This window comes from Cornus florida, unplaced genomic scaffold, assembly GCF_030987335.1.
Source record: "Cornus florida cultivar Cherokee Brave unplaced genomic scaffold, ASM3098733v1 CherokeeBrave_3.0.0_Hap2_Chr11, whole genome shotgun sequence".
Lineage (NCBI taxonomy): Eukaryota > Viridiplantae > Streptophyta > Magnoliopsida > Cornales > Cornaceae > Cornus > Cornus florida.
In genome coordinates, this window is record NW_026775581.1 from 44,351,145 (window position 1) to 44,361,057 (window position 9,913).

At 38.4% G+C, this 9,913-nt stretch overlaps 1 pseudogene; it reads left to right on the plus strand.

The window, feature by feature from the left end:
- The first annotated feature begins 5,082 nt into the window (after positions 1-5,082).
- Positions 5,083-5,181, plus strand: LOC132287475 (small nucleolar RNA R71; annotated as a pseudogene).
- The last annotated feature ends 4,732 nt before the right edge of the window (positions 5,182-9,913 follow it).

Consider the following 9,913-nt stretch of genomic DNA (forward strand, 5'->3'; position numbering starts at 1 on the left):
TCTCTCTGGGTGCTCCCGAGGATGGATGGGGTAGCGCTGATCGATGAGAATTTGGGTGATGACGTGGCTAAAAAGAATAGACTTAGCCCGTCCGGGCGTCTCTTTACTGATGTACTCTTTATATAACTTCCTCATCACGCTCCAGATGAGAGCGGGAATGGACACCCAGTGCCCGGTGTAGAAGGAGTAAAGAGCTGTCAGATAATTGCCCCTCATCTGGATCTTGTGCCCCGCCATGTATATATTCCGATAAAGAACGGAATCGGTAAACCAAATGTCATCTGGAAGGAATGCCCGGGTGGCGAAGGTCTCGCCACTAGCATGGTGACCTGTGAGAAAAACTGCCATGTCAGCATATGAAGGCCTGAATAGCCTCGGATGTGTCCTGAAGCTCTGGAGGACATTTGTGTGGATAGCGGCAAGAACGGGCTAAAGAGTCCACTGTGATGGTGATCGGATGGCCATCAACAGAAGTGACCATCTCGGCTGTGGTACGCGGTGATAGTCGGAGGTTCTGGTAGAACAACTGAACCAGCCGTGTGTAGACTGGCTCTATGATGGGGGCAAGAATAGCGGCTAGGCCCCTCTGAATAATATCATGGTCGGCAGATTGGGTTAGCATCGAACTAGAGAAGAAGGCAATGTCGAACTCTGACTCATGGTCGAGCGTCATGCATACATATCGAGGCGTGGGCCTGTCATGCCCCAGATAAGCTGGCTGAGCAGGCTGAGCTGGCTAAGGTGGTATAGGTGAATGCTCAGCTCCAGTCTACGGTGGAAATGGTGATGGAGTGAAAGCAGGATGAGCTGCAGAGGTGGATGGTATGTGGTCATCCTTAGGCTCATAAGATGGTGACTGAGGTGGGATAGCCTGTGCTGGCTCCTGCTGTGCATAAGAGGGCTCTGCTGGCTCCTCTGTCTGTGTCCTAATATGTCGGGTGGGCCTGTGTTGCCTGTTGGCAACGGTCTTCCTCTTAACCATGGCCTGCAAAAAGAAAAAGAAAAACTTGCAATGGGAGTTAGTGCCAGAATAAGAAATTTTAAAGCACGAAATAGAATCATGTATGTCAAGTAAAATAGACAAAACAAATGTGACATGAATCTATACAAGTGGTAGAATATGAAACATGCTAAACAATGTAAGTATGAAATGCATCCAATGTGGAATATCATAGGCATTGGGCATAGATATGATAGCATGAACATAAGATATGATGAATGAAGTGTGTGTGTGAGATCTGTGAAGTTCAATCGATCATAAAAAGAAATGAGATCGATCACAAAAGTTGGATCGATAGAAAGTAAGTGAGATCGATCTCACTGCTTCGATCGATCGGAGACATGAGTTCGATCGATCTCTTAAGATCGATCGGAGATACTAGCTCGATCGATCGAACTGTATGATGTTGAAAGCTCAAAGGTCACAGATCTGTGACTTTGGAAGCATGGGGCCCACACGAATGTGTTCGTGGGGCCAACAACACATCAAATCAACAAATCCCCATCACTAAACGAGGCCCAAACTCCCAATATGAGATCAAAATCTAAAAATATGCAAAAAATATACACGAAGCAACACACATATATATATATTGGAATACAATTCTTCGAAGCATAAAAATGGTGGATTTGATCATCTACGCATCCTAAATCAAATATATAAAACATGTATGCATTAAATCAAATGAAGTTTCAAAGTAGATCTCGGTTCTTACCTCAACCGAAGAGAAAATTGGAGATGAAGAAGGCGAGATGAAATCGAGATGAGAGAGAGTGATTCGGGAAGCTTGATGACACCGAAGGGCTTGCTGGAGAAGGGGAAGACGATGGGTGCACGGCGGCGCAGAGAGGGAAACAAGGGTTTGCAGAGAGGATGAGATCGATCTAAATAATCGATCTTGAGAACCCTCGATTCTATTTTTAAAAACATTCTCGACAGAGTTCGACCGATCGAATTCAATTGTGATAGATCGAACTTTGATAAACTCTCTTCAATGTATTTTTGGATTTTTGAAATTTTTGAAAATTGGAAAATTAAAATTAAAAATTGGAATTAAAATTAAAATTGGAAAATAAAATAAAATATTTTTTGGTTTTTTTTTTTTAAATTTTAATTAAATTTAATTGAATAAACACTAATAATTAAAAATTAATTAAAATAGAATTTTTTGAATTTTTGAAAACTTTTTGAAAAATAAAATAAAATAAAATACAAATGCAATTATTTTTGGATTTTTAGAAATTTGAAAAGTCAAAATAAAGTCAGAATAATGAAATGAAGACTGAGATCGATCGAAGCAAGAGTTCGATCGATCAGATAGAGAGCAAAAATATGCAGGTTTTTGGCTCAGAAAATTGGCTAAGTGTTGGAACATGAGATCGATCGAACTTGGAAGTTGGATCGATCGAAGAACTTCTTGATCGATCTTAGAATGTTTCGATCGATCAAACATAGAGGTGAAATATGCAGGTTGATGCAGGCTCAAAATTTTTCTAAGTGTTGAATCATGAAATCGATCGAACTTGGAAGTTGGATCGATCGAAGGTCTCTTGATCGATCTAAGAGTTAGTTCGAACGATGGGACAGAGAGGTGATTTGGATGTAGGTTTCTGCAGGTCGAAATTTTTTCTAAGTGTTGGATGCAGAATGGAGTTCGATCGATCAAACTCAAGTTTGAGATCGATCGAACTATGCAGAATGGTCATTAATGACATGAAAGCTTATGCAATCCTTACCAAAGTTCCTTGAAATGTATATAAACCAAAAAAGAGTATCTAGACTTCGCAAGAAATGAAATGAAAGATATAAATGGGGGAAGAATAAGGTTTTGACACCCTACGAATGCTTTTGCTAGTCTTTAACGTCTCTAGCAAGACATTGGGCTCTTTTAGCCCAGATCAAAGATCTTATAAAGCATCCCCTCCTTATTAGGGTGATAGATGCTTTGAACTCCTCCCAACAAATGGTTCTTTGAAGAACTTGTTGGATTAAGCTCAAAAGAAACCTTTGGTCCCTTGTCTATGCAATCACAACCTTTGGGCTTCCATGTCCTTTCAAAGCAAGAGTTTGAAACAAGATTTTTAGAATCCAAGGTTGAAGATGATCCTTTGGAAGTTTTGGTTTTACACAAAAGCTCATTTCCTTGACATTGAAGATTATGACACTTATCTACAACATTAACCTCTCCTTCATATTTGTCAAATGAATTGGGTGTGGGATTAAAGATATTCAACTTCACCTTCATGTGGCCAAATGAGATCTTCATTATCCCCATCTTACAATTGATGTTGGCATTAGCGGTTGCCAAGAAAGGACGGCCAAGGATAATGGGAATTTCGCTCTTAGGATTGGGAACCGGTTCCGTGTCTATGACAACGAAATCAACTGGGAAGAAGAATTTGTCAATCTTTATCAAAACATCCTCAATTATACCCTTAGGCTTTTTAATGGATCGGTCGGCAAGTTGCAAAACTACCGACGTCGGTTTCAATTCACCTAGGCCCAATTTGACATAAACCGAGTATGGAAGAAGGCTAACACTTACTCCTAAGTCAAGAAGTGCCCGATTAATGATATGATCACCAATAATGCATGATGTAGTTGGTGAACCGGGGTCCTTAAACTTTGGAAGAGTGTTATATTGCAAAATTGAGCTCACTTGCTCGGTCAAAACCACTTTTCTTGGTGTTTGGCTCTTGTTCTTCCGCTCTTGGGTGCACAAGTCTTTCAAGAATTTGGCATAAGCCAGAATTTGCTTGATTGCATCCAATAGTGGAAGATTAACTTTCACTTGCCTAAACATTTCCATGATTTCATTGGTTTTTGCCTTTTGCTTGTCTTTTGAAATAGATCATTTTAAAGTATCCAAAAATGGAACTTTTGGTTCAAATACTTTTTCAAAATTTTCTTTTGAACTCTCTTCAACACAAGAAGTTTTCAAATCATTTTTCAACCAAACCTTTTCAACATTATTTTTCAAAATTTCTTTTCCAAACACATCTTTCAAAACTTTCTCATTTACAAGATCATGTATATGTAATGAAGGAGGAATGGGATGTGAAATGGGACGGGTGACAACTTGAGGTTGCACCGGTTCACTCTTTTCATTGGACATTCCAACTTGATTGTCCATAATTTTACCATTCCGCAAGGTAGTCACCGCATTAACATGTTCAATGGTGTGGCCTTCCAATGAGGAATGGGTTTCCACAGCACATTATTGCTTAGGTGGGGCATTTATAGGCATCTTTCCTTTCTCTCTTGCATTGAGAGTGTTTGTTATTTGTCGTACTTGGGTTTCTAACTTCACAATAGATTGAGAGTGAGAATGAAACAATTGAGTGTTAGCCTTTAAAGTGCCTAAAGCATTCAAAACTTTCTCTTCGAAGGTGGGACTTCTAGTATTACCTTGGGAATAAGATTGGTTGGGAAAATGAGAATTAGCAAATTGATTCCCTTGTGATTGATAAGGTTTATAACCTTGGGATCCTTGGTTTTGAAGTGGAGGTGGAATGTACTTCCCTTGAAAACCGCCTTGGGAAGGGTTTGAGCCATCTCCTTGGTTTTTCTAAGAGAAATTCGGATGATTCCTCCAACTTGGATTATAATGAGTACCATAAGGATTGTTCCCTTGGTTCACAAAAGCCGCATTGACTTGTTCATTAGGTTCACTTTGCACTTGTCTGTGAGGACAATGAGAAGTAGAATGAAGAACACTAGAACAAGTCATACATGTTTCATTTGATGCACAATGAGAATGGTTAGGGAAGGAAGATACTTGGTTCGCCGAGTTTTGGTTAATCAAAAATTGATCAAACCTTTGAGACAAAGACTTCATTTCGGTGGCTATTTCATTTGAATGGTCGACTTGATGTAAGCCAACACTCTTCCTACCTTATGAATTTCTACCATTCTTGGATGATAGTGTTCTATGCAAAGAATTTTCACTCATGCTCTCATAGAGACTCCACACGTCATCCTCATACCTATCAATGTATGAGCCACCCATGGAAGCATCAACCATACCCTTATAGTTGTCCAATAAGCTTTCAAAGAAATATTGAACTAATTGCCATTTGGGCATGTCATGATGTGGACACTTCCTAAGCAATTCATTGAAGCGTTCCCATGCCTCATGAAACGTTTCTCCATCCCCATGTGAAAATTCTCGAATTGAGGTCCTCATGGCATTGGTCTTAGAAACCGGATAGTACTTCTTCACGAACTCTTCTTGCATTTCTACCCAAGAAGTGATTGAAAAAGGCCTAAGATTGTTAAACCAATACTTTGCCTTATCTTTTAAGGTGAATGGAAAAAGTTTGAGTCTTAAAACCTCTTCCGGCATGTCCGTATATTTTACGGTGGAACATACTTCAAGAAACTCATCCAAATGCTTGTAAGGTTCTTCACTTGGAAGTCCATGATAGTTAGGAAGTATTTGAATGGTTTGTGGCTTAATTTCATAATGATGTGCTCTAAATGGAGGCAATTGGATGCATGTAGGTGCATTATACTCATTAGGCACATAATGGTCTCTTAAAGCAAGAGGTGGATTAGCAACTTGAGGTGCAACATGAACACCTTAGTTTTGAATTCCTTGACTGTTAATGGGAGGTTGTGGAGCATACATTGGCCTTGGCATTTCATATGGAACTTGGCCTTGTTGTTGTGGTGGTTGGTGAATGAATGGCCTAGGCATGCCTAATGGTACTTGTATGTTCTCATCGTGCACATTGGGATGAAGGATACCTTGTTGGTCTATGTGACTAAGGTCCTCAACATGATTGTCATTATGGTCATCCATTGATAGATTAGCTCGATTTGAACTTCCTCTTCTCCTAGGATTTCTAACGATAGATTCAAGATGCAAATCAAGAGGGACAAGAGTTGGTCTCAATAAAGGACGTCCATGTATGCATAATGCAAAACACAACAAACACAAAGAATGACAAACACTATGCCTTCACAACAATGCAATTAGACTTCTTCCATAAACACTTAATTCATACTCCCATGCTTTAACAACAATGATGCAAGACAATTAAAAATAAGCCTCCACACGGGCCGACGATTTAACTAAGTTCAACTCCAAATTTAAAGTTTAGCTTAGCAATTTTTAGAATTTTTAGCTTTTTACCTTCTTTGCTTACTTCAATACTTGATGAGTCCTTTGCTTATTCCTCTCCAACAATGCACCTAGTCAAGTAATCAACACAATAAGTAACCAATAAGAAAAATAAAAATAAAGTAAAGACACGATCAAAATAGTACAAATCCTAATCAATTCCACAATTCCGACGTTGCCTAATCTAATCAATCAATCCCCGGCAACGGCGCCAAAAACTTGGTGTTGGTCTGTCTTACCATAAGCTTAAGAGTGTGAATTTTAAGGCAAGGGCCAAGAGTTTTTCATTTATAGAAGCCACTACTACCTTTCACTATAAATATAGCTAGGGCGAGTAGGGATCATCCCAAGGGATTATGAGGATCGAGAAATGTCATGGAATTGTTATTAGGGCTAGTAGGTCGAGTGATCAAATAATTGGTTGGTTGGTTGATTAGAGAGCAACTAAATTAAACTAAGTGATAGTAAAAGAATGCAATTAAGAGTAAGTAAGAGAGAGAGAGATCTTGGGGTTTAGAGATCACCACTAAGCAATGCATTTCTATATCATTGACAAGTGATTAATGGGCAAATGGTGTGTTGCAATATTGGTGTGTGTGTGTATTTGGTTGATTCAACAAGCAAGGATGACTAGTTAAGCATGTATTGTCTAAACATCGTGTGAAAGGAACAATATATCTAAGCAATGAAGCATATATTGTCTAAACAACATGTGAAAGGCACAATAAATCAAAACAAGTCATTAATCCTTTCATTAAGCTCATAATCCAAATACAACACAAGGTTAGAGACATATACTACTTGCATTCAAAAGCTTGGATCATCAAACAACAAGCATAGATTGTCCTCCCATTTAACACTACACTACAACTACACTACATCTACACTACTAGCATGAAAATAAACTAGGGGATAGACACAATCCATTAAGAGATAAGTATGAACCATTAAGAGAATCACAAAAGCATTCCTTTAAGCACTATGATTTGACAATCTCCAAATCTATAGCATCAATACACATAGGCATGCATCAATAACACAAAATCTAGAGACAAGCACATGAAAATCTATTCTAGCGTACATAAACATATGGATAGAATGAAATGATCAATTAGAAGCATTAAACCACATAAATCATTGAATAAACAAGATCTATATATATATCAAAGTGTCAAAACATCAATTACAACACTAATCCCTCAATAATATATAAGATTAAGATATAGAAAGCATGCTTGTGGCTAACTCTAGCCCCAAGAGGATGTCTAGCCACTCATGGTGATGTTGCTCCAACCCTCAAAGGCTAACTCCATGGTTGAAATCTGCTCCTTGTTGATGAAGAACTCCAATGGTGTCTCTAGCCTCCTCCTCTAAGCTTCCTCCTAAGAGATTAAACCCTAGAATAGTCTATATGCTCAAAAAGTGCATCATATTGCTTTTATAAGTAGGTTAAGAGGCACATAAAATAAGCTGGGGTCGTGCAAAGACTATTCTCTAATGATTGGATAGAGTACAGATTGCACAAGCTGGAATTTTAACTTTTTTGCACTAGAGGAAGTTCGATCGATCGAACCTTAGACTTCGATCGATTGAACTGGCTGAGATCTATCAATCTTAGGCTGGATCGATCCAGCTGGTTGAGCTTTTTGGGAAAAGACAAATTCGAGATATTTTGGAGAGATATTTATGGGAAAAGGACAAAAGTAGTTATTGGGTGATACAGCTGTGGATAGGATCAATCATTTGAATAAGGACAAAAGTGTTCGATCGATCGAAGGATGGTGTTGGATCGATCGAACTTTTAGGACTTTATGCTTTTAGGTCTAGGCTTGGATCTACCTTGAAGTGCTGAGATTGATTATTGTTAGAATTGCATCAATTAATCTCTTATTTGGCTGAGTTAGCTTATTTTCGGGATACGTGCCTGAAAATGGAAATAATACAAAATTAATCTAAAACAGTAAAGTAAGATAGATAAAGGTACTAGAATGCCTAAGCATAAGGGGTTTAAATATGCACTTTTCAGCGCTCATCATATCTCGATATGAGGTTTAGTCTCAAGATCGACGATTAGGGAGCGTATATGCATTGGGATGCATAGTTGGCTATAATGGTTTGAGGTGTACCTTGCTAGGTCTAGGTACTCATACCCACTTCACGTATGTTTTGCATGTTGCCTACTAAACAGGTTGAGACCGGCCTGTAGTCCAGTGAGAGTCCTTTAGTGTGGATATATATATATAGTTATGGACTATGTAGTTATTGTTGAGTTATCTAGGACGTATCTGCGTGTTGGGTCTCTGCTTAGACTATAGTAGAGTAGAACTTGTTTGTAGGCCTGACCCACCATCATTTTTCAGGTATTCGTCGGGAGTAGGGATTGTTCGTGCTGAGCAGGGATCATTTACTTCACTCTTCCGGATTATGTTAGTTAGGAGTTTCTTTATGTTCCAGTTTTCCGATGTAGACAATTTCTGCTATCATTTTGTTAGTTTGGTTTTCCAGGGGTCCACATAGTATGGATTCCCGAGTTGTATAAGTTGGAGGATTACTTGTATCAGAAAAATTTATTCCGAGGTTTTATTAATGAACTTTCATTTTAGTATCTTTCAGTCTTTTATTTATTCTTATTATCTATTTTGTACTCTGTGTTTGATTATTACCATTTGTTTTTTTATATCCTCGGGTATTCGGGTGTGGGCCTGGCCAACCCTCATCTGGAAATCCGGGAGTATCATAGTTGGTATCAGAGCATTCTAGGTTCAAGTGTCCTTAGGAGTGTTTTTCGTTATGTGACTTCCGCATTGCGTCTCTTAAAACTTAGAGCCTATATTAGGATTCGTTGTACACTGTCTACGGTTCATTAGGAGGAGCAAATGTTAATGATTCCGTAGTTGCAGAATAATTGACACTAGGAGGAAGATGGGGTCCAAGGCGAAAGCGATAAAGACCTAAATGAGTAAAGGAGTACGTTATCAATTTCTTTGCTAGAAGGCAGAACTTGAGATCGGAGGTTTAGTTCTGGTTGGCGCTACTTTTAAAAGTATAAGCCCAGGAAGGATTTAGATGTACGTGTTAGGTCACTGCATATTGGGGCCAACATGACTTTAGTTGATCTCAAAAAGGAGACAAGCAAAGAGTAAGAGTCCTAAGAGGATCCTAAGGAAGGAGATTTCAATGTTTCTAAGAAAGATGATCCTAAATCTTGAAGATGAATGATCGCATGAGGGTGATCTTATTCGCTAGTAGTATAGTGAATGATACTAGTAGAGTTGGGGTTGATCAATCTACAAATAGTTAAGCTTTCATATCATCTTTAAGAGAGATATGTAAGAAATACTCTTCTGGAGTTTGGGGATCTGATGGAGTTCTTATTAGAATGAAGCAATGATTTTATATCACATTCCAGAGAGTATGGGGATTAGGTTGTGATGTTCTAAGTTGCTTTATAAAGTCACGTTAGACAGTTTGCATTCCGCGTATAAGGAGGATGAGGGATTAAGCCCTTGGTATTTGCTTAGGCAAATGAATGTTATTTTTTCAGCTATGTTTAAAGGATATGTTTCGAGGTTGGATGGTTACCTACAATGCTATAAAAGGAAATGTTGTGAAACAATTTTTGCAGTTGATTTTAGAGGAGGTTTTCTTTTCTAGAACGAACTACGTTTTAAGTAAGATCTCTATTTTGTTTTATTGTGTGTATCTTACGTGTTTTATTTCTTTGTTACTTATTTCGAGATTTGGTATGTGGTTTAGTTAGGGACATAAGTATGTGATCAGTCAACTAT